This window comes from Eumetopias jubatus, unplaced genomic scaffold (assembly GCF_037043125.1).
Source record: "Eumetopias jubatus isolate StellerSeaLion01/CBP00866 unplaced genomic scaffold, mEumJub1_p1.0 scaffold_4, whole genome shotgun sequence".
In the NCBI taxonomy this organism is placed as follows: Eukaryota; Metazoa; Chordata; class Mammalia; order Carnivora; family Otariidae; genus Eumetopias; species Eumetopias jubatus.
The window spans coordinates 40,418,951-40,445,990 of record NW_028274810.1 but is presented as its reverse complement, the minus strand read 5'-3'; the positions used below and the strand labels follow the sequence as shown (position 1 = coordinate 40,445,990).

At 35.1% G+C, this 27,040-nt stretch overlaps 1 pseudogene; it reads left to right on the top strand.

Moving 5' to 3' along the window:
• Nucleotides 1-1,383: 1,383 nt before the first annotated feature.
• LOC114208378 (glutathione peroxidase 1 pseudogene) overlaps nucleotides 1,384-27,040 on the top strand; it is a 52,732-nt pseudogene continuing 27,075 nt past the window's right edge.

Sequence of the window (27,040 nt, the reverse complement as noted above, 5' to 3'; positions counted from 1 at the left end):
AGCTTTGTAAAAAAAAACGAATTTTTGAGGACTTCTCTTTCTCTTCCTGCCCTCCTTTTATGTCTATCTTGTCCTTTTTCCAAAGTCCATTTCACCCTTGAAGTACAGATCAACCATTCCTCCCTCTCCAGTTGTCCCTCTCTGTTCTCTGTTCTTCTCTTCTTTTTCTTCCCCATCCCTCTTTCTCCCTTTCAATATCTCTTCTCATGAATCAGACTCTCAGAAACAGATCTGTCAGTTGCACAATTCTTCACTGAGAGGGAGAGAGAAGAAGATCATTTCTTCAGGCAAAGACAGATTTGCCTTAAGAGGGTAAGGAATGTTGGTGGTGGGGTTGGAATGTCTGTGGATATTCTCTTGTTAAATGTTTTTGTCCTTGTTATTAAAAAACAAACAAACAAAAAACAAATGCAAATTGTCAAAGATCTTATATGGACATGTCTCAGTCCACCTTCAAGTTTCAAAATTTAGGCTAGAAAAAAGAATGATACTGATATTCAGAGTTTAACACCATGCTTTACATCTCAAACAATTTCCCAATTCAAATATAAGTAAAAGCCCATTAGACATTGTGAAGTCAATAACCTCTCTCTCCATGGACGTTCTATTTAAAGACTGAAACGGATCCATTTAAGTCATGAAGATTACTGTACCCATCTCCAGTCTAGGCACCTAATGACAATGCCTTCCATGGATAAACTCTATCTTGACTTACGAAAAGAAGGCATAGGAAAAAAAAAAAAAAATCCAGTTCTACTTACCTGTTGTGCCAGAAAAGAGAAACTATGGTCAGTTATAATACTTTAAACTGTAGTATACTTTTCAGTTTCCAAAACCTATTCATTTACAGTATTGCGTTTGACCCACAGCACTCTGTGAGTTAGCTATTATTATTTCAATTTCATAGACGTAGTAACTCGAGCCCCGAGAGGTTAAATGACTTGCCCAAGTTCAGATAGTAAGTGACAACAGAACTTGGAACCTGTGACTTCTAAAATTGGCTCCAAAGATATCTTTTCATTTTCACAGACAAAAACTAAGTCTAAAATTTATTATGTGGATAATGGGTTATTCATTGCCTTTTGTGTTTTCTCACAAGGAAGAGACACCAGGACAGAGACACTCGACATGTCGAAAGTGATGTAGGGTAGAGATCAAGCAAGCTGGTTGGACTCTTGCGCCTCTATATTTCCCTATATGGTGCCTTATGAATACTATATGCCTTCTGCCACAATAGCCCTTACACCTTGAATCCTTTTAACAAATCATAAAAGATACAATGATTGAGTCTCTATAACCATAGCAAATTGAATGCAAAGCAAAACCTTTTTTTTTTTTCTTTTCATCCAATTTGCCAGGAGTCATCCTATGATCACACACGCAATGGGAATCGCGGTTGTGTCTCTGATTGAGGTTACAGCCACATGGATGAGTGGCAGTAGGGCCAAAACCCGCATGGCCGCATTAATAGTTACTCTATTGCTGCGCTCTGAACACAGAGGCTGCCTAGTAAGTGGCTGCCTGACTGAAGCATGAAATGAACACAAGAAAGTAGCTTCTGAAGCCTGCCTACTTTGGCCTCTGGGCCTACTGAGGGAAGTTCCTTGAGATATTTATTTCCTTGAATGCATGCTAATAAGTGCTTGCAAGTTCCAGACTAAGACTCCACCTCACTCAGTCACAGTTCTGCCTGACAGAAATTTTCAGGCTCTCTTTTTGAGAATTAATAGTTAAGTGAGTCACAGTATTGTCTCAGCTTTCCAATCTGACTGCAGCCTATGTTCCCATAAACCCTTCCTCGGTTTCTTCATTGGCTTTGCAATTTTAACTTTGGGAATCATCTTTGTCTGTCTTTTTTTTTTTCAAGATTTGTTTTTTTTCTTCTCTCGTTCAAGTGCATTAATGCCTTATCCCATCAATCCTCCACACAAACATATGAAGAAGAGATATGATAGGAAAACATTTCCATGTTTGTCTCTGGAGCAAAACTTTGCATTTAATTTGAATGATTTGACAATGCACCTGACAAAATAACTGACTTTAAAGTTTGGACCTTCCTTGTTCATCAGGTTTTTTTTTTTTTTTCCTCCTATAACTCTTTAAAGAAAGACTTTGCTTTAAGACCTAGTGACCCATGTGAGTAGGATGCCACAAACTAATAAACGAAGAATTCTACCATTTACAAAGCAATGTGATCGGCCAACATCCCACCCAGAATCTCTCCGTGTAAACAAAAATAATTAAGAACATCATTTGGATGGATGTTTATGCTTTTTTTCTGATTAGTTGAAATTTTATAACTCTGGATAAAAGTTGGAAACCAAACTAATGAATACATTATATTAGAGGCAAACCATCATGGACTCATTTCCACAATGAATTCAAAAACACATAGATTTTTGTAAACATAACAATTCAGAATGCTTTAATTATTGTGTTAGTATGAGGTAAAATGAAAACATTTTGTGCTATGATTAGGGTAGTTTATGTTGCCAAATACAAAGATGTTTGCTGTTTTGCTTAAACAGATATTTTTGCATTCTGACTTGGCCCCTCATTACTTGAAGGAAAGTAATATTTTTTCTTACTTAACAACACTTCCATAGGACTTTGTTACTCCTTAAATAAGAGCTATAAATTTGGAATAGAAGCCACTTAAAAGAAAATTTTAGTCTTTAAATATATACTATGCGTATAAATTTTAATTCACACTTTCATAATTTACAATGTATAAACAAAGTGTAATATATTGTATGCCATCATTTGTGTTCATTTTTATCATTTGTAGTTGGGAAATATTTACTCATAGATTCGGAATGCATTCTAAAATAGAATGAAATCTATATCTCTGTATGTCACATGTCAAAAATCTATCCAGAAATTTATTTTTTTATTGTGATGAATATGTTCCTTAATGCTGCCTACATACCAGCTGATTATTTTCTGTTTTCTGGTTAAATTCTGTGACTCATTCCCAATTTTTAAAACTACTTTTATGTTATCTTATAAGATTATCTAGAATGCAATCAAATATAAACTTCCAGATTTTCATTTTTACAGTTGAAATAATAATAATAATAATGATAATGATAATACAAAATAAGATTAGTAATAATGGAGGACAATTATTTAATTTTAAAAATGACATACACATATGATCTTCTAATGATTACCTTAATTATGATTCAAATTTAAATGAGACATCAGAGGTATTCAGCAATACCTGGCTATCCCTCTACTTCCCCTAAAACCAATGCCAAACCTTCCCCAATTTTCTCTACATTCTAATTCCAACCTCTCTCTGTTCCTCTTCCAATCTGTTCCCTCCTCAGTTCCCTCTTTCTCTCTCCTGTAGGCTGTGCGGGGAGCGCAAATTGGCCCTACCTCAGCCCTAGCTCTAACCTCGACCCTAACTCTAGCCTTAGGACTAGCCCTAGCTCTAGCTCCCCTCTGCTGATGACCTGTGTCATGTTACCTGGAGAAATTGTGCCTATTGGACATTAATCCCTTTTACGTCTTACCTCATCATCTATATTTATCTCTATCTGCATTCATCTTTACTTTCTTCTTTTATAAAGGAAGCAGGGGATTTGCCCTGTATCTTGGGTTCCTATCTAAAGCTTCCTCCTGAGCATTATCATTTCATCCCATCTCATCTCTTCAGGAAAATCTTGCCCACAATTAATTCCTTTTTTTCTCTATCTTCACTAAGACTTCCCTAATTGTTCTCTATATCATAGAAAGCTGATGAGCTGTCTTTCATCCCCACACAACAAACACAAGTCCTTCCGTAATACTTTTATACTCTAGCGCTCATCTATTTTACTATATTTCTTCATATCCATGATTCTCAAGCAGTTTCCATTTGTTTTTGCCCTACCATTCCTTCATCTTGCTGTTAGATCCACATTTTCCACATCAAATATGGTCTCATTGAAGTCACTACTGGGACTGCTAAACATGGGTTCACTTCTCGTTTCTAATTTCAGCTGAACTCTGTGGATGTGTGAAGTTAGGGTATCAATTGCCCTAATGATCTCTTCCAACTTACTGTGGTTGTTCTCATTCTTGGACTATTAAGTACCAGTTTCATTCCCTGACTCTTCTGTCTCATTTTGCTTCTTAAGTGTCTTTGTGTTTTAGAACTCTATATTTTATTCCTTTTTTATTCTATTCCATAGTCGATCTCCTTCACCTTAAGATTTACATAAACCAACATACCTATATCTTTAACTCCATCCTTAGTTCCAGACCTGCATATCCACTGGCATCTCTAGTTATTTGCTCTTTAAGAACTTCTTATTCAGCTGTCCAAAAATTGATCTTACAATTCACTTTTTCAAATTTTATTTATACCTAATAATGAGGCATTCATGTTTAAAAATGAACTACAGTGATTTAAATCTACTAGTTGGGATATATTGAGTAATGGTTTTTGTAATCAATCTTACTCTTGGTGTTATTTAACATATTTGCTAATTAATTTTCTAGTGTATTACATATAATTTTTGGATGATATTAAAATTAGTTGGTATTGGTGCTGGAACAAAAATCCATAAGTAATGAGATAACAAAAATAAATTAAAATGCTCTGTAAACTCTAAGTTACTCTCTCTTTATATGGATGTATTTCTATTTCTTGAGAAAATCCAATTATAGTTGGAGATGCACTTATTATTATTATACTATATGTATGCAATTTTATGTATTTCTAAATGATTAGCTTGCTAACTCTGAAAATAAAGGGTAGGCAGTTTATCATGTTCACTCAGTCAACACTTAAATTCATACTGGAGTCCAGTGAGGAAATATCTGAAGACAATCTAGCAAATAAACCCAAGAATATCACTGTCCAAGCTAAAACTTGCTTCTTTCATTGAGATATTTAGGTTATATTTTATTTGAGAAGGAAACCTCAGGTTTTCTACTTTCCTGTGTAAGGGAAAAAATCCTACTATGTCTTTCTTCTCTGAGTGTCTCCTTTACCTTCACAGAGAACACTTCACTTCTGGTCACCAAATGTGTTAAAAGTTGTTGTTACTGTATCCCCCTGCCCCCCGACCAAGCAATTCTCTGCCACTCCAGCTGTATGTCCTACACTTTAACTCAATTCTGACACTACCTACCAGGAGATACTCTCAGATCCCACAGGTTGAGGGCTCAGTCCCACAAGACTGCTTCTATCCCTCACTTCACTTGCCAGTTACAAACCCAGTTTCTTCTGACCAACCAGCTATAGATGGGCAATTACAATGACCCCCTCCTCAAGTTTGGTTAATTTGCTGGAGCAACTCACAAAACTCAGAAAAACACTTACTGATGTTTACCAGTTTATTAAAGGATATGATAAATGATGAAGATGAATAGCCAGATGAAAGAGATGCATAGGGCAAGATATGTGGGAAGGGGCTTGGAGCTTCCATGCCCTCTCCAGGTGCCCCACTCTCCTAATATCGCCATGTGTTTGCCAACCCAGAAGCTCTCTGAACTGTGTACTTTTGGGGTTTTATGGTGTCATGTAGGCAAGACTGCCCATTAACTCTATTTTTAGCCCTTCTCTCTTCTCAAGAGAATGGAAGGCTGAAAATTTCAAGCTTCTAACCATGACTTGGTCTTTCCAGGGACAAGCTGTCATCCAGGAGACCACCCAGAGTCACCTCATTAGAACAAGACACCCCTATCACCTAATTACAAGTTTCAGGGACACTGTGTCAGGAACTGGGGTGAAAGACCAATGTGAAAACAAGAGATTCCACAAATGTCCTTATCACTTAGGAAATTCCAAGGGTTTTTAGGAGCTCTGCCACAAATGGAGACAAAGATCAAGTATGTATTTATTATTATATATACTTGGTCTTTCTTATTTCTCAGTCTATTCTTATTATAAATAGCAATATCACACTATCATAATGACAAACATCATAAATCTGTTTCCCAGAAAAAGTAGACAGGACCAACAACCAAAACAAACAAACCCCAAACAACTCAACGATACACAATGAGTACTTACTGCTCATGTGTGTAGAATTAGCAAGGTGTCGAATAGGTAGCTCTGCAGATGTTGGCTGAGCTTGCTCACATGTCTAAAAGCTGTCTGGCTATTGTGAAATTAATTAAATAAGGAGGCCATTAGTAGTCTGAAGTGTCTATAATGCTGTGACTGCCTACGTAAGCAAACCAAAACCTAAGCCTGTAAATGCCTCAAGGTTAAGAAATCAAAACCTAAGGACAACTGATCACAAACAGCCAACTAGGCTTTAAATATAACCAATCAATAATTTCTTTACTTGGCTTCTGCCTTTTCTCTATGACAGTCTCTCCTGAAGCTCCTGTCCTTGGAGCACTCTTAACCATTCTGGTTTGGTGCTATCCAGTTCAAATTGATAAATGCTCAGAGAAATTCTTAATTTTTTTTATTATGCCTCAGTTTATCTTTTAACACTATAAGCTCAGCTACAATGAAGCAGTGGGAGCAGTTTGGCTCTGTTCTATGTGTCTTTTCTCCTCCATAAAGCTAGCCCAGGTATATCCACATGGCAAAGGGAGAGGCATAAGAAAGTAAAACCAAGACTTCTTAAGTATGGAATCACTCTTGCCAGCATCTGAATGGCCAAAGTCGGTCACATGGCCAAAGTCAGAATGAAAAGGTATTATAGTCACATGGGAAAGACAGGTGTACAGGAAAGAAAGACTGTTTAAAGCCATTTAAAACCATTTTTTGCAATCTACCACAACTGTTTAATTTTCTCTTCAGAGCTTTCAGGAGTTTTGCTTTTTTTCTGGTTTGGGTTTTGGTTTTCTTTATGTAAAATTAAGTTCTGGTCATTTTGGTAAGTGCTTTTATGTACATTAGCTCACTGAAATTTTACAGCAACTCTGTGAAATCAGCATTATTATTCCTATTAATAACTCCTAATATCTCTTATTTTACAAATATGAAGCTAAGGTCTAAAGGAGATAATTAGCCCAAGGTCACAGTGATTGCAAATAGAAAACCTAAGATGTGAACGCAGATGGTCTGACTCCAAAGACTTCTTAACCACCATGTTATGGTGTCACAAATGCCCAAATTAAAAAATAAAATAAAATAAAAAATCCTGTGGGGCGCCTGGGTGGCTCAGTCATTAAGTGTCTGCCTTCGGCTAAGGTCATGATCCCAGGGTCCTAGGATCAAGCCCCGCATCAGGCTCCCTGCTCGGCGGGAAGCCTGCTTCTCCCTCCCCCACTCCCCCTGCTTGTGCTCCCTCTCTCACTGTGTATCTCTCTGTCAAATAAATAAATAAAATCTTTAAAAAAAATCCTGTGATGATGTTATCTTCTGCTTAATGACTACATTTTTTATTACATATAAAGAAAAATATAAAAGCATTAATATACTTTTATAGTTACATGTTGTATCTCTTAATTCTTTTTTATTAGTGAAATAATTAGAATCATTTTTATCACATTTACAAGAGTATTATACTTTTTGTTTTTGTTTTTGTTTTTTTTTTTAACTCAGTTCTGACAATAAGAAAGTCTATAGCAATACTTGAGATTTGTAAATGAACCTCAATTATAAATGTTGTATTATAATGTCAGGTCTGGTGTTAAATTCACCCTAACAAACAGGAACTGCCACAGGCTTCAACTGCTAGTATAAAATACAAAGGAAAAAAAACAAAGTAAATTCATTAAATCCTTACCACAGGCTTCTCATGCTTTAAAGTTAAAAATTGGCTTAAGCTTGAATGCTTCCAGCATTTTATAATTTGGCTTGTAATCAGTTAGGAGAGAGGAAAAGTAATCACCAAAACAGAGTAGTTTACCATACTGCAACTGGGACAGCAATTTGATTTCATGATAACATCAAAACAAAGGAATGTCTAACAAATACAGTGAAACATTCTTTGTAACCAAAAGCTTGTGCCACGCAAATTGTAATCAAAAAATTTAAACTCATGAACTCATATGCATTATATAATGATGAGTTTACATGTTGAAAATTAGATTTTATTGCTCAAAAACAACGAAAAAGAAAACAAAAACCTTTCAATCACATTACCACATCTTCTTTTTTCTCTAAATTTTTTTAAAGTAACAAACATGTAATTGACCAATTTGAAGTACTTCTTAAAAACTAAAGAATGACAGACAAAATTAATTAAGCAGTTTGAAGAACAGGACTAGAACAGGCTTTGTCATGCTGCGATAGAGCAATTGTTAGAATTTACACTGGTCATAAACTGGAAAAGGATACTGGTGTAAGAGAATACTTTGGCTGGTACTTCATCTCAAGCATTTGAAAAATACAGAGGAAATAGTAATTTTAGGAAGTATAAAACTGAATGTCTGTTGCTAAGTGCTATTGATACATTGTGGGGGTAGGAGAACAATTCAAGGCTGAGATGATCAATAATCTATTTAAATGATGTGTGAAAGCCAGAAGTCTTTCTTAGCAGCATATAGAGACTCTCACCTTCCAAAGCTGGAGGGCAGAAATTACTGAGAAGGTCATTACTCTGATTTTTTTATCACCATAAATTAGTTCTGCCAATTCTTGAATTTCATACAAATAGAATCATAAAGTTCTTGGCTCTTTTTTCTCTGGTTTCTTTACTCATCATAGATCTGTGAGATTTGTGCATGTTGCTGAGTTTAGAAATAGTTTATTCTTTCATATTTCTGTGTTATATTGAAGTGTAGAGAAAATATGTTAGTGTTTCCATAGAGTAGGAGCTGTCTGAATAAATTTTACAGGAAACTTGTAATCCTGAGCTGGGAAAAGTCCTGGGAATTAAATTTACAAATATATATATATAGAGAGAGAAAATTCCAGAGAGATTTACCTAACTTCAGAGGTATGTGTTTACTCAAGAGAAAAAGAGGTCCAAGACTTTGGAGACATCTCTAGGTTGTAAAATCTGAAGACTTTAGGGACTCTCTGGCCATTGGAGAGATTTTATTTATATTCCAAATGGCTGTAGTGAGAACTTAGAATCCTTTCCTTTCCATCTCTCTGGAAAGAACAAAGGTTTTGCTCCCTCCTTTTGGAGAAGAGAGGGAGTCATCTCCCATTTTCTCCTGTATAAAAGCAGAGAAAATCAATTTTTCTCCATCTCTTGCTTATAATATAGACTTCAAAGTTTTTTGTGTATGACATTTGACCTGGCTTTCATTATACTACTACCCCAGGAGTAAGAAGGGGGATATGAGGAACCACAGAGCTATTATTTGCTCTTTAAGTAAATAATGATATTTCATGTATAGTTCAGATAATCTTTGTGGGAATTCAGGGTAAAATCAGGATAAAATTAGTAAATATGAATATTAAAACCTCAACACTAATACTCCATTGTATAAGCAATAGAATATATCTACCCATCCTTTTGATACTCAGTTTGCTTCTTTTTTTTTTTTAAAGATTTTATTTATTATTTATTTGAGAGAGAGAATAAGATAGAGAGAGCATGAGAGGGGGTTGGGTCAGAGGGAGAAGCAGACCCCCTGCTGAGCAGGGAGCCAGATGTGGGACTCGATCCCAGGACCCCAGGATCATGACCTGAGCTGAAGGCAGTCGCTTAACCAGCTGAGCCACCCAGGCGCCCTCTCAGTTTGCTTCTAATAAGCAACTATTAAGGAAGAAAGCTGCTATGAACATTCTGTATATGTACATACAGCTTAGGGATCATATGCCCTCATTTTTGGAGGGATATTATAATTAGGAGTGAAACTGCTGAGTTACAGGAAAGTTACATGTTAGCTTTTGAAGGTATTGCCAAATGCCTTTCCAAAGTGATTTTACCAAGATGCACTTCCACCAAATATGCCAAGTGTTCTACTTGCTCCATATCATTAGCAAAATTTATTCTACTTCTGATAGATTCTTGTTTGTCAATATTATAAAGATACTACTGAATTATTTCCTGCCTTTCACAATATTTGTTCAGAAGTTAGCCAATATCTTACTATTGTTTCTTTGGAGGAACCTGTTGTTACTTCTCTGGCTACTTTCAAGATTACAGCTTTATCTTTATTTTTCAACATTTTAATGTGTTCTTAGATGTTTGTTCTGGTTTCTTTAATTAACTTTAAAATTTATTCTCCTTTGAGGTTTTCTGGTCTTTTTAAATCTAAGATTTGAGGTCTAATTTTAATAGTTTTGGAAATTTCTAAGATATTAACTCATTAAATATTGCATTTGATTCAACCCATCTGTCTTCCCTTCTGAGATTTCAATTTCAGATCATAGTAAATTGTAAAAATGGCCTCATTTTTTTTTTCCCTCATCCATGTAGGCATATCCTTTTTCAAAGGGAATTTATTGCTCTTCCCATCAAGAGGTTGAGCCTACTTCTCTGTTCCTTAAATCTTGTCTTGGATAATTGAATGGTTTGAGACACTGGGCAATTGTGGTAGAAACAAATGCTTAAAAAGCAGTTGAGCATTAGAACTTGTCCTCTCTCACATTCTTAGAACCTTGAAACCATCACATGAATTAATCAGAGCTAACCTCCTTCAGAAGGAAAAGCCAGGAAGAGGAGGAGTGAGATGCCCTAGTCAACAATCAGTCATCCAAAACCCTACAGCCTGACAAATACCAGACATGAAAACTGTTCTAGATTATCTACCTACTTGCTGACCCTCCAGGTAACTCCAGATGCAGGCACTCTAGCCCAGGACAGATCAGTTAAGACTTTCCAGACCCAAGGAACAATTTAGTCAACCACAGAATTATGAAAAATTAACCTATAGAACTGTAAAGAAATAATAAATGGTCATTGTTTCAAGACACTGCATTTTTTTTAAAGATTTTATTTATTTGACAGAGAGAGAGATAGCGAGAGCAGGAACACAAGCGGGGGGGGTGGGAGAGGGAGAAGCAGGCTTCCCGTGGAACAGGGAACTCGATCCCAGGACCCTGGGATCATGACCTGAGCCGAAGGCAGACGCTTAACAACTGAGCCACCCAGGTGCCCTCAAGACACTGCATTTTCTTGTAATAAGTTACCTAGCAAAATCAAAATTTTCTCTGACTCATACATTTTTATACCCTATGTCTTCTTTTCCATTTTTTCTTTTCCATCTTGTAATTCACTTTATTTTTAAGATGTTTATTTATTTATTTGAGAGAGAGAGACAGAGACAGAGATAGTGACAGAGATAGCACGAGAGAAGGAGAAGCAGGTTCCCCACTGAGCAGGGAGCCCAACACGGGGCTCAATCCCAGGACCCTGGGATCATGACCTGACCCAAGGCAGATGCTTCACCAACTGAGCCACCCAGGCATCCCTCACTAATTGTTTTTGTATCAGTTGTTAAATCTGTCCAATGAGTTCTTAAATTCAGACACTTTAATTCTAGAATGTGTATTTGATTGATTTTTTTGTAGATTTGTTATGTTGAAATTCCCCATAGGTTTCACCCATCTTGTCCATCTTTTTCTATCTTTAACATGTTAATGATAATATTTTAGTTATTGCTGCTAATTCATTGCGGCACTATGTTAGGGTCTACTTTGTTTATTGTTTCTTTTAATTATTAGTTGCATTTTCTTGCATCTTGGCATGTGTATTATTTTTTTTAACTTTAAGCCAGACTTTATCATAAAAGCCTTACAAAAATCCAGATAATATTTTCCACCCATGAGGAAGCTCCCATTTCCTCTCCTAGTAAAACAGAATTAGAGGATGATCATCTCTGTCAAATCAGGAATTGGTCTGGTTTAGGACTGAGTTCCACTGTTAAAAATTTAGTAAAACATATATTTTAAAATTTTAATGAAAATGTAGAAAGCATTTTGTCCTTTAGCTTTCCACTTCATTTGCCTCCCAGCTTATGAAGGTCAAAAGGTAGCAAACATCATAAAGGGAGACCAATTGCATGTTTGACACAGGCTATTCCTCAGCCACCCCATCAGTGTGGCTCTGGCTGCTGGACTAGCCCCTACCCTGTCCACTACCCCAAATTCAAAACAGTTTTCTAAGGAAAATCAGTTTTTGTTAGGGACCCCCTTCATTTCCAACCCATATACCAGTTATGTGAGACCACCAAAAGTGATCATTGTTTTAATGGATATATAATGTTTTTGAGGAAGAAAATTTTTTTCCTGACTGCCAGGACTAAATACTCTATTAAACAGAAATTAATCAGTTTCCCCTATTGGCATATCCAGCACTTCCCTATTGGCATGTATACATTAGACTGATAAGTAGGTAGGTAGGTAGGAAGATACAGTGTTTTCTCTACTATATTTTAATTATCTCATTTTTCCTCTTCCTGTTCTTTAAATATATTTGATCTTAGAATTTCTCTGGTCTCCTCATTCTTTCTTTTCTGTTCCTATTGAATTGTCTATATGTTATTCCCCAGAGATCTTATATACTTGCCCATTTTCAGCAATCATCTTCACATATAACTCTTCAAAGTTTTTATTTCTAATTTAATCTCTTTCCTCAGTTCCACTCTGGCAAAATTTGTGTACTAAATGCCCCGCCTGACTGTTTTGCTGGCTTCTGAAATTTGTGCTACCAGAGAATACTATATACTTGTTAAAGAGTCACTGGATATATTTAGGTAAACTTTATGTTGCCTATTCTAAAATTTCCAAGAAGAATAAATTTAGAGGTAGCAATCTGGTTTTAAGTTCATTGAAGAGAACAGTAAACAAATTATCATAAAACTCAATGTTTTTATCAAGCACCTCATCCATTCACTGAAAAATATTTATTAGCATCTATTATCTTATAAATATTATTCTAAACAATGGTGATACATCAGTGAACAAAACAGACATAAATCCTTTTCTTGTGAAGTTTACATCGAACCTGGGGAGATAGACAATAAACAAGAGGCAGAATAAATAGCCAACAAATATGCAACAGAAAGATACTATATAATGTTACAACATGAAATGTGCTATAAGAAATAAATAAGGAGACTAAGGAGGGCGGGAAGAAAAATAGTGGTCAGAATGAGCCTCGGAAGTTGAAATTTGAGCAAAGACTTAGAGTAGATAAATGAGGAATATATCATAGGTTTCCACCACAAAAACAGAACCAGTAGAACATATATAGTCTCCTCAAGAGAGAGAGACAGAGACAATGAAAGAGAGACAAAGGGACAGGTGTGTATGTGTGTTTGATACTCTTTGTTCATGGATTTATATGTGTATATGTATCGGGGGTATATTTAAATTTACGTATACATTATTCACGTATGTGTATGTATAGTATATTTGATGTGTATGTGTGTGGGGGAGTGTATGATCTTCATTATTTATGGACTCCATATTTGCAAGTTTATCTACTCACTAACATTTATTTGTAACCTACAAATCAAAGCAAGCCAATAATCATGGTACTGTTGTGGTCATTCACGAACATGCACAGAGCAGCAAAAAATTTGAGTCACCCAACATACATGTTTCTAGTGGCAGGCAAACAAGGCAATACCATGCCTTCCTGTTTTAGCTCTTATACTGTAACAAGTCTACTTTTTGTGATGTACTCAGCATTTTTCCCCTTCGTTTTTGTTTATTTTTCAGTGATTTCACTGTTTAAAAGGCCCAGAAGCATAATATCAAGGTGCTATCTAGTTTCCCCTAGTATAGAAAGTCTGTGCTGCACTTTATTGAGAAAATATATGTGTTAGATAAGGTTTGTTCAAGTGTGAGTAATAGTGCTATTGGCTGTGAATTCAATATTAATGAACCAACTATATATTAAATAAAGTGCCTTTACACAAAAACACACATAAAATAAGGTTATATGTTCATCAGTTGTTGAAAATGTTGTGACTTGAACTTAACCTTGTACTTCTCCTAGGAGCAATGGTCCAATATTTGCTGATTCAGTGTTACTGGTGATTTTACAGAACATAGCTACTATATGGTGTGTGTGTGTGTGTGTGTGTGTGCGCGCTTATATATTTGGTTCTTATTATTCATGGCTGTGATGTTCATATATAGAGATAGACAGAGAGAGACAGAGAAAGAGAGAGAGAGACAGAGATTTATTGCAAGGAATTAGCTTATACACTCAGCCAAGAGCTGATGCTGCAGTCCACAGGCAGAATTTTTTCTTTAGGGAAACCCCAGTTCTGCTCTTAAAGTCTTTCAATTGATTGGATCAGGCACACTCAGATTATCAGGGATAATCACCTTTACTTAAAGTCTACTGACTTGAGACGTTAAATGCATCTACAAAAGACCATCACAGAAACACTTAGTGTTTGATTGAATAACTGGTTACTATAGCCTAGCCAAGTTGACACATAAAGCTGACCATCACAACAAGTAAATCTGGAGATATCTGATTAATATTTTATTTTATTTTTTTTAAAGATTTTATTTATTTATTTGACAGACAGAGACACAGTGAGAGAGGGAACACAAGCAGGGGGAGTGGGAGAGGGAGAAGCAGGCTCCCCGCTGAGCGGGGAGCCCGATGCGGGGCTCGATCCCAGGACCCCGGGATCATGACCTGAGCCAAAGGCAGACACTTAATGACTGAGCCACCCAGGCGCCCCTCTGATTAATATTTTAACAGGATTAATTTGAATGTGGTATTGACAGTCGATTGAAGGACAACAAGGGTAGAAACAAGGAATACATTTAGATAAGAGACTTTGATCAGGGTGGTAGCAGTAATGGTGATAAGAAATGATCAGATTCTGGATATATTTTGTACTTAGCATTAACAGGATCTGGATAAAAGTGAGTGAAAGAAAGTAGTCAAAAATGGCTCAATGAGTTTTCATATGAGTAACTACAAGAATGGAGTTGCCTTTAACTAAAATGGGGAAGGCTCTGGGTAAAGATGGTTCAGATTAGAGAATAAACCAGAGGTGCTGCTTTGAAATGTTTTATAGATAGCTAAAATGGAGACACTGAGAGGGCAGTTGGAAGAGTGAGTCTAGAATTAAGGATCCTTAATTTGGTGTAAATTCTGTAGTCTTCAATGTATATTTGGGGTTTTAATCCATGAAACTGGATTACATCACAAAGAGGAAATAGGCAAAAAGAGAAGCCACCCACAGACTAAACCCTGGAATATCTCAATGTTAAGAGTTTGAAGAGAATTACTATCATTATCATCATTATCATCATGAGAAAGAGTGGGCACTGACGTTGGAGAAAAAACAAGGATGAAGCCAGATGAAGAAAGTTTCTAGGAAGAGAGAATGATCAAGTGTTAAAATGCTGCTGATAGTGAACTTTGCACAAATAATTGCTTACTGGATTTTACAATGTGGATGTTACTGGTGACCTAGTGAAAAGAAAAAGACTAAACCCTGATTGGAATAGTTTTAAGAGATAATGGGAAGAGAGGAAATATATACAGGGAGTGAAAACAACCCCATTAGTTTCGCTGTAACCCAAAGATAATATATTTATTTGAAATCTAAAAAGAAGATCTGATTATTGGTTGAGGGATAAAGCTCTTTCCTAGCCAGACTCTAGTTGCCCTCACTGGACGCTGGCCTTTGAATATGTTCTGTATTTCAGCATGAATTCTTACTAACTATTCTCTCATAAATGTCCTTATTTAATGGTTTCCTTTTTCCTTCATCTAAATTTCCTATTATTTTAAATGTATACTTCTCTTAACTGAAATGTAAAATATACATTTTAAATGTATACTTCTCTTAACATTCTCTTAACAAAATATACTTCTCTTAACAGTCATATTTTCATCTCTATAGTACTTTTTGTTACTTTTATCTCTGATAGATTGAAAGCTACTTGAAGATAAGAAAATTTTCTCCCTCATCCTTGTATTCTTCCTAGTCCCCAAAATGATGCCTTGCACACAGTTTGCAAGATGAATGAGTAAACATGATAGTTACTATTTATTTAATGAATACTCATTCCTGAAATAAAAGGGGGTAAAAAATTGGCATAAACTTTAGAATGCATTTTAACTAAACTTTATAAGAATAACAACAAAACACTGAGTTTATGAAACCACCAGCCACTGTTTTTGAGATTTTCATTGTTCAATTAATTTGCTATATTTCACTTTCTATGAATACATTCAATTCAGTTTTTTTTTGGCCTTTTTGCATTTATACAGTCATATTTAACTCAGACTCCCATTCAATTTGTCATTACAAGAAGTGGCTTTATGGCATAATGAACAACCTCATTTCCTGCAATTTTTAAAATAAGTTAAAACTATTAAACTAAAATTCACTGGTATGATTCATTAATAACCATGCTTCTTTTAATATTTTATTACAGCATCCTTACAGATGGTATAAAATGAATGTCCAACAATTACAGTAATTCTTTTCTCACATTACATAAAATATATAAGTATATGAAAAAAAGCATGAAAGATCTGAAAACCTTAGACATGGCAATATAGATAATTTTGTTTGTTTAAAAAAAACCATAAAATTAGTACAGTGGAACATTGTCAAAATAAGTTTTAACATACATTATTATGTGAATCTTTTGGTTTCTAGCACAATGGCTAACTAACTATGGCTAGCTTAAGCTGAAAGGGGCATTGTTTAGAAGGAAACAGAGAAGCTAGAACTCAAACAGAAAGGAAATGTGACTTTTAACACATGTTAGCAAGCTTTCTCACTAGAATTCAGTCAAATATGACTCACCTCCAGCAATGTTCAAAATTTCAAATTCTGAGGAGGAAACATCTCATTAGCTTAGTTTGCATGAATTAACTATAGCCAAATTTGCTAAAGATAGCAAATTTTGACCACAAACACTTAGTTTTATGTGTCAGGAGGAGTGTCCAGAAAAGCATAAATCAATGATATCTAAGGAAGTCACTCTGAGATACATTTAAAGATGTCTTTTAGAGATTTTTTTGATTGCAAAAATGGACTTATTATATGTTGACTGTATTTCTCTATTGATATTTTTAATAGATTCTTTTAATTTATCCATTTTTTCCATTCATTCAATTATACACCAAACAACTTGCACCAACTTGACTAGACACTAAGGATAGAGGTCAGTGACAAAGTTTTATTTTCTAGGGGCTTTTAGTTGCATACAGTGTGTGAAAATAGGTACACAAATAGTTACAAAATAGTATGTGAAAATTTGTGCAAATTGCTGGACAAACACAGAAGAGGGAGTAAACATATTTGAGGGGTACTTTTCATTGTCGAAAAATATAAAATCTCTAATTTGTCCAATGCTGGACATTGAGTAGCCTCAAGATACTAATCATTTTCAATCATTTTCAGAAATTTTCTAAAACTTGGAAGAGTGATCTGAAGTGAAAAGTTTGAAATCCCATTACCATTCCTTAAGCTTCTCAGTGTCTGAAAAAAAAAGTTTTTTGATGGCATTCTTCAGTTCTACAAAATGATAAATAGCAGAATATTACTGGAGTTTAAATATTTCTGAGAGAGCAATTCTTCACTCCCTGCTGTTTACAAGTAAAACACTGTCTACAAATAATACATTACATTAGCTGTCCTCTTTATCATAAAAGCCATGTTGAATACTTGTAACATTTATAAAAAGACACCAACTGATTGCAAGATGAGCATTACCCTTGAGCAAATTATGAACACATTTATTTCAGTCTTATGCATTTGAAACTAATTTTCTGGTAATATCAAAAGTGTTCATAGAATTAATTTCCTGTCAGTTCAGCAGTATTCAAGTGAATATTTTATGATTTTGCATTAGCTGTATTTGTCTAGAGTTGTGACATGATCGAGTCATTCTCTGAGGGAAACACATTAATAATTAAACTCTGTCCAATGTGGAGTGCTAAAGATGACAGCATAATTGTATATTTCCAGAGACCGTTTTGCAAGGCAGAGGAGAATTGCCCTGCCACCATTTAAATGTCAATTTAGAATTTCTTTCTAAACTAAAACAGAGCTTCAATGAAAAAGAGGAGGGGGGAGTTGATGTCAAATTTGGAAACTGTTCTCTTTACTTTCTCTTTATTTTAAAATGTGAGCTAAATGCAAATAGCCTCCTTCATTCTTTCCTTCTCTTGCTGAATAAACTGTCAGAAGTTCTTTCTTTTGGTAATATAACATCATCAATGGCCTTTGAACCAGGACTGTTTAAATGATAAATACTACTTGCATAGATTATCTCTGTAGGAAATAGTGCAGCTGACACGAGAAACTTTGATTGGTTTCAGCTCTTATATTCGAGTCTTTTTTAACTTAGATAACTTCAGCAATAATTTAAGATTTTAATCTACTTCCCAGTCAAATAGTTGTGGATGGATCACTATATGTATCCTTATTTATATTTCCTATTCTGATTCTTAAAATAAAGTTATTGGATTTTTAGAAGTGAGATTTTAAAAAATTTCCAAAGCATATATATTATACACATTAAAACTCACATTTGTGTTTCCTATCTAGACAAACCGTGGTTCAAAATTGTTATTGGAGAAAACTGAAAAATTGAATTCAACAGAAATCATGACTAGAGGCATGGAAATGTTCCCAGAAGAGTTTGAGTTGAAGTCTGCTGTTGAACAGGGAGCCTAGCAGCTAACCCCTCAATGAACTCGTTTATTTCACATAGACATTCCTTAGCAATAACAGATATTTTCTCATTATCTAGTATTGACTGATTACAAGTCTTTGAAAAATCCCACTTTCTGGAATTTTACCTAAAGAAATAATAGCAGGTGATTTAACCATAAAAATGCAGTTCCTGGCAGCATTGTTTATAAAGAGAAAAAAAAGAAAATTAATTTAGCTTAATGGATAAAATCAGAAAATTCATTAAATAAATTACGATGTATTTATATCATTAAATACTCTAATACAAATAAAAACCTTCGGTGACTAGAAAACTGTTTATTCAACTATTATTTATTTATTTATTCATTAATTCCACAAATATTCATTAAATGTTAATTAACTGCCAGACAGTGTTCTTGATATTGGAGGTACGACAGTGAAGAGAACAATATCTCTAGTTGCATGGAGCTAGCCTTCTAGAAGTCAAAGTCCTACAATAACCACAAGAGGGTATAAAGTACTGCCAAGTATTAAAAGCCATGAATAAGTAAATTGCAGAATGCATTGGAGGATAGGGTTATTCAGTTGGGTGTTCAATGATGACCTCCAAGAGTTGAAAATAATAGGTTAGACCCAAAGGTGTTTGGAGGTAGAGGATTCTAGGACGAATGATTACGAAATACAACATGTTAGGTGGAAGCTGGCTTAATGTCCTTGAGAAGCGGCAAGGGAGCCAATGTGAGCAGGTAAAGAAGAGACAGCAATCAAAAAAGAGTCATGGAGTAACCACTAGCTTTAAGTGATTCTGAATCAGATGGGAAGTCATGGGGAAGTTCTAGGCAGAGAGCTGGAATGACCTGACTTTTGAAAATAATTATTTCATGATATAGTAAGTGAAAAATAAGCAGTTAAGAAAGAAGTATGCCCAATGTATAATGTATACGGAGGTTTGTGTTGATTCTTATTCTGTAATGTCTATTTCCCTCTGTGAATTCTAAGCTCCAAGGGGGCAGAAACACAGGCTTATTTTCTCATTGCTATGTAACCAGCACTTAGCTTACTGCCTAGGTTATATTAGGCATGTAATAAAATTTGCTGGATGAATCAATGAATGAGTGAGTAAATGGACAAATGTTTTAAAATATTTTAAGAGGTTACATATAAGTAAAATCACTTATTTTCTTTTTATCATCTGGCTGTAATTCGCTGTCACATTACTGGGTTCTCTTGCCCTATTAGACTAGTCAGTGTTGGAGTTCTACAATCAAAGTTCCTGAGGAGTATCCAGGAAATGTACTTATTATTAATTCCTTCATAATATTAAAAAAAGAAAGAAAGTCTTTGAGGTCCACAGTGGAGTGTGTGGCACATGAGAAAAAAATATACATATTATATCATTTTCATATTGACAAAACAGGAATAAATAATAAAAATATATGTTTTTAAAGAGAGCCTAGGCAATTTAATATGCTCAAAATTCTAAATTCACTTTAGCAAAGAAATATTAGAAAACCATTTCCCCAAATTCACTTATTTAGAGATTGGACTGATACTTCTTTGCAGTAAACAGAAAAAGAGGTTTGCAAAAGAGGTAAACCAAGCAACAAAAAAAAAAAACAAGGGAAGCATCTATGTATTTCTTTTTAGACAAACCAGTTCCAACTACTGTAAAACCACAATTAACAAAACCTCAATCTCTCAGAATACGCAAGTGTTAAGAATTGCGATTGCTATTTTTATTTTGCATTTTCAGCATCAACTTCTAGAAGAAAGAGGCAAATGACAAAAATACCTCTGGGCAATTTTTGGAATTTATTCAGAAAAATATCTTCCAGACTATATTATGCTGTCAAAATACATTCTTACTTTTCTCCACTTTCTACATCTACATTTACACAACTGTGCAGTGATCACCAATATTTCAAAAAACCTTAAGTCCTAGAATTTATTACGATCATTGGGCAGGACTATCTTAGGAGGAAATGTGAAACACTGAATTATAGAGTTATCCTCTCAGTATTTGGAAATTAAACTACATTTTCCAAAAGATTCCACTGTTAGTATATATTCTATTTTGAAATCTCCTATTAAATGTTTTATGGTTTATGAGTTTCACTTTCACGATAAGAAATACTCAATAATCACAAAATGAACTGCCATACTTGGAGGACTAATCATCTGATGATTTAATAAAAAGATTTGTCCAAAAAGTAGCATTTATGGCAAGCATAACCTAACAGTCATCAGAAAATTCATATAGAAAACAATAACAATAGAATAACACTTAATATTTGATAATTCAGAAGACCCCTAGGAATTAGAAGTTTCATTTTGAAAATGTATTATGATAGAACCATATTTAAGGAGGCTCTAACAAATGCAAAAAGAGAACAGACCAAATGCATTTACTAGAATTTCTAATAGGCAACATTTTATTAACCTACTATCAGCTAGCTGGCATGTGTTTGACGTCATTGTAAAACTAGGACTTCCCTGAATAGAATAATATACTGTATATATCAATCCAAGTTCAAATTAATGAAGTTTTGCTATGTGTGACCTTTGTATTAGGCTTTGTCTGCTTAAGATCATAGCTCTGAAAGATTCTTTTCCGACAGTTATGGAAAAATATTCAATAGATTTCCTTGACTTTTTGAATCCCTCAGGAGCTTGTTTTCTTACCTTAAAATGATCTTTGTAGGTCATGAAAGTGTGTAATTTTCTACTGTAATACTAGTAGTGCATTATTAAAATGTCGTCACCTTTCTTTTAGGAATAGGCTAAGAATGCTCTGGGGCTACAGAACTACCGTAGCTCTAGCGAGCGTTCAAATGCTGGTCAATTTAGAAAACTACTATCAGGGCGCCTGGGTGGCTCAGATGGTTAAGCATGCCTTTGGCTCAGGTTATGATCCCAGGGTCTTGGGATCGAGTCCCACATCTGGCTCCCTGCTCCCTGGGAGCCTGCTTCTCCCTCTGCCTCTCTCTCTCTCTGTCTCTCATGAATAAATAAATAAAAAAGTTTAAAAAAAAAAAAACTACTACCCGTATCTTTCTCAATCTTTTTTATTTCCTATGGTTTACTTGAATATCCTTCATTTCAGGGACATTCTGGAGACTTTCTTTGTACTCCCACCACATTTGGGCAAATAACTCAGATAATTATATACATACGTATATACATACATACATATATTTTTAATTAAGAAAAAGAACATGCCAACATGGCTGGAAAAATCAGAAAAACATTGTTAAAAATTCAATATATTTCTCTATTCCCTGTGCCCAAACCCCAGGTGAACTCCCCAGAGCTAAACAATGTTACTGGTCTCTTATATAGCTTTACAGAAATTTTCCTATGCGTACATATCCGTATACATATCTGTATACATTTATGAATCTCCTTTATGTACATTAACAGGACTGTTACATGTACTGTTTTGTGCCTTCTTTTTTTCACCTACCAAATACAGCTTGGTTATCTTTTCACATCAGTGCATATCAACTAACCTTATTATTTTTCAAATAATGCCACACTATGCCACTGTATGGCTATCCTGTATTTAACCATTCATTTGCAGATGGGATCTTAGAATATTTCTAATCATTGTGATTGAAAACATTATTGTAATAAATATTATCTAAAAAATGTTGTGTACATGTGTGACATTAAGTCTTCCCATCCAAGAATAAAAGGTTTTTCCATTTATTCAAGTTTGCCTCCCCTCCCTCTACAGTGTTTCTCAGGAGAGAGTTGAAGTGTTCTTCATGGAGGTCTCCATATATGGTGTGCTCTGTGCCCAGTCTATCTAAAAGATGATCTCTATTACATATATGAGCTCTGAAGTCTGATCACTTTGGTTTGTATCCAGCTTTACCAGTTCCTGGGTCATCCATCTTGGAAAGATTATTTGACATCTGTGTGCCATGTCTTCATTATTTGTATAATAGGGATAATCATAGTACCTACTTCGTGTGCTTGTATATATGTAAAGGAATGCCAGGCACAATAATAAGCATTTAGTAAAATTAGTTATCAGTATTATAACCATTCCAAATGTTATCACTTTATGTGTGCTTACACAATGGTAAAGAATTCCTATCCACTTGTACTTCATTTAGAGGTCTTAATATACATATAAATGTATAAAATAATATAAATATATTAAAATTTTAAAAATTTATTTTCAGCAACTATTGAAATAAACTTGTTTTATTTCCCTTCTTAGGGATATGTTTTTCTGCAGGTATTTTTTTCTTTCTTGTTTCTTTATTGTTTAAACTACCTTTCTCGGGGCTCCTGGGTGGCTCAGTCAAGTAAATGTCTGCCTTCAGCTCAGGTCATGATCTCAGGGTCCTGGGATTAAGCCCCCCATCAGGCTCCCTGCTCAGTGGGGAGCCTGCTTCTCCCTCTGCCTCTGCCTGCCACTCCCCCTGCTTTTGCTTGTGTTTTCTCTCTCTGTCAAACGAATAAATAAAATCTTTAAAAAATAAAAAATAAATAACCTACCTTTCTCAGGTGTTCATATTAATGTCATATTTGTGTGTGTGTGTGTGTGTGTGTAACTAAAAAGGAGTAGGTGTTTTCCTTATCTGTGCTGTAGAAAACATTGAAAAGCTTTAGGAGGGCGCCTGGGTGGCTCAGTCAGTTAAGCGACTGCCTTCGGCTCAGGTCATGATCCTGGAGTCCCGGGATCGAGTCCCGCATCAGGCTCCCCGCTCAGTGGGGAGTCTGCTTCTCCCTCTGACCCTCTTCCCTCTCATGCTCTCTGTCTCTCATTCTCTCTCTCTCAAATAAATAAATAAAATCTTTAAAAAAATAATATCTGAAAAGCTTTAGGAAAACCTGTTTATGAGCATTTAACATTCCCTCTGGATTGTTTTGGGAATATTTTGTGGCTGGCATCTCTGATAATTTTTGCATTTTTTTTTTTTTTTCATATTACCTGGGTCAGTGTAAGTGTTCTAGTGCTTTGGTGAACAATTTTGGTAATGTATATTTTCTTACACAAATATCCATTTCTTACAGTTTATGAAGTGAGTTTCATTTATTTAGGGTTTAAATCATTATTCTTTTACCTTTCATTTTCTCCACCTCTTTAGTAATTTTCTATATTTATGTTTCTTGTCTGCTTGTTTAAGAACATTTTCTCAACAGATTTGCTGAGTTCTCTGCAATTAGTGATTTCCTCTTTGGGGAAAGTAGAGATGTGCATGGCTGTCAGTGAACTCTCTGCCCATCCCCCTCACTAGAAAATATTTCTGTCTAATTTACAATGTTGTGACTCATCTGTGACCCGCCAAGGACACTTCTGATCTAGACAAGGGATTAGGCTGGCCCCCTTTATGTCTCTAATTCCAGAAAACAGCACCGGTTTCAGATTTGTAGACGTCTGTATCTGCTACAAGAAACTGCTCTTGGTTTTGTCTAACTTTTACAGTATTTGACAGCTTTTTCTTATAGGTCGAGGTTTAGGGTTTGACTAGCTCCTGCTCCCCTTGGTGATGCTGATTTTTTTCTTTTCTTTTTGTTAATTTTCATATCAATATTTTTATTTGGCTATAAAGAAGAAATATCAAACACCTTTCTTGCATCATCTCCAACTGTAAGTATTGCTTATTTTTTACTTATCAAACTTAATTACATTGGTTGATCCATTTCTTTAGAGAAGTTTTCTAAATGTCCTGGGAAAAGTATTCTTTAAATTCTTATATTTTCCCATACCTCTCTTTTTATCTCTCATTCTTTATAAATTTGTGTTTGCTTATATTTCCCCAAAAGTTTTTAAACTGAGAGAACAGGAACAATGTTAATCTTCACCATTATGTCGCTAAAATAGTACCTAGTATAGAGTAGGCTCTCAACAAATATTTAGTAAATGAATACTTTCTCCCATGGTTGTTTGTTGTTTCTGTTGTTATTTAGCAAATTATTTTTAGTATATGGACAACACTTGATTTCACTCTTTGATAATGAAACATTTTCAGTTATTGGTCAATGAATGTCTTTAGGTATTAGAGCACAGTCTATTTCAAGTATAAAAGAATGGTGTAAGATTTGGGATGACCAGGGCACCATCTCATCCTCTCTTATACCAGCTATACTGGCCACTATCCCCAAACACCATCATGAGTCACGTGACTACTACAGTTATTTTTCCTCCGAATCACCAACACTTTCTTCCTCAATAATCATGTGCCCACACACACACACACATCCCTGATATCTAATGAATAAGTCCTTTTATAGTTACCAATATCAGATAAGATAATATTTTGGTTGTTGGAAGCTGGCTGACCAGTTTTTCAATATTACATTGCCTCTAACTAGCTTGATGACCTTAGGCAATTTACTTAACTTCTCTAAATCTCAGTTCTCCATTTGCAATACAATAGTTTTACCTACTTCTTGAAATTGTGTGTAAAATGCTAAATGCAATGCTCAGCAGATTATAAATACAAAATAAGTGTTTTTTTATCAGCACATTGTATATTTAAAGAATAGCACACTGAAGTTGAAAAGGCATTAGATCACAGCTAAGCATTTCCGGTTTGGGAGAAAAGGTGATTTGATCAGAAAAGTGAAGGAACCTGCACACCTCCTTCTTGATTTTGCCATAGGGCTGACCCTGTTAGAACAAAGTAAGTAGGACAAAAGTAATGGCCTTCAGCAATCCTGAATTCCCGTTCTCTTCTCACACTTCTAAAGTTCTAGTGTTTTTTAAACAATCATAATCTTAACCTTCCTTAATATTGCATCAGAATCATTTGCTATGCTATGATTTTTTAATGCAAGCTTCAAAATGTGCAGAAGAGAAATATATGGCTATAGAAGGTTAAATTGTAAGAAAAGATGTTGCAGGACATCAAAATAGTGTCTGCAGTGGCCAGGCAAATTCCTCTGCCACAGGCTTCTCAGACCTACCCCTCAGGCTGGTTTCAACTTTACTCCTACGAATTTCATATGTTTTCATTCAAACAATTATCACTGAATCCCTCAGAGGTTGGTTAACTAGATTTTGTATCTTCCTTCTTCCATCCATATCTGAAACCCTATAGGTCAGATTTAGGTGGTCTTCCTATCAGAACAAGGGAGAACAGGACAGGTAGAATTTGAATTGGCCCAAATCATTATTTTATCTCTGTAGATTAAAAAAAAAAAAGTAGAAGCAGAGATTAACTTTATAGCTTAAATCAATGTCTAGATTTTTTTTTTTTTTTAAGTGGGCGTCACACCCAGCACCAGGCTTGAACTCACCACTTTGAGATCGAGACCTGAGTCGAGATCAAAAGTCAGATGCTGGGTGTTGTACACAGACAATGAATCATGGAACACTACATCAAAAACTAATTATGTAATGTATGGCGATTAACATATTAAAATTAAAAAAAAAGTCAGATGTTTAACTGACTGAGTCACCCAGGCGCCCCAGTGACTAGAAATTTATTTATCCATTCATTTCCCCACTGCCCAGATAATCACATGTCAGTGTTTTGGCAGTTTGTTATGGCACTGAAAGCACAGACTCTAAACCCTGTAGAACTCAGAGTTTTTAAAATGTCTTTTTTTATTAGATACAAATACACAGAAAACTTATAATGTCAGAGTCTTAGCAAGGGATTGACTGCTATGTTGCTCATTTTGTAAGTATCTAACAAGCACACACTGAGAGTAGAAAGATTTAACAATATGATAGTTGGTCTACTAAGCAGGAATAGAGATCAAGAGTCTAGTATTGGAGAGAGGAGAGAATTGAGAAGGAAGAGAGAAAAGAAACAGACACAGAGAGAAAGGCCTTCACTCCTTCCAACAAATGACAAGAGAGTGAAGCTGGAAGATTATACTGTCCAGGTGGTAGAATAGCTGAAGGGTATTCAGAACATGAGTGTCCAACATCCACTTCTAAGCTTCTTATACGATTCCCATCAAAAATCTCTTCATGCTTCAAAACTCAGCAGAGTATTATATCACATGCCTAGTGAATGTCCTTGGGAGAGTCAGGGAGGTAGGCAGAGAACACAAATATATGGATCTAATCTTTCTCTGCATCTGTGATGAACAAAAAGAGATAGTAATAACTGAAGATGAGATGCTCGTGAAATCTAGATTTCACTGGAGCAAAACCTTGAAGTAAGAAATAGGAATTAGATAAATAAGTGGGGATGGAAATCATTGGATATCCCACAGAATATTGGCAAGGGGGATTGTTTAAAACTTCTGTAATAGGGTAGGGCACCACACATCTGGTATATAACACAGTCAGTGTTTCTTTTCTTTAAAATAAGAATTTAACTATATAGCTAGACAGTTAAAAAAAAATACTATTAACAAAAAGAGAACAACTCCCCCTCCATTTGCTTTTCCTCTCACCTAATCTCATTTCATTCCCATATATCTATTATGTCAGAATCAATATTTAGAGCAATTCCAGTTGCAAAGGATATTATAAGTACATGAAAACATAATATAAATCTCTAGAAGGATATTGTTAATAATTTGTGAAAGGAACACACTAAAGTAGATTTAGGAAATGAAGGTATGGAGAAAGAGGTTGGCTATAATTTTTGATGTACAGATATTTATT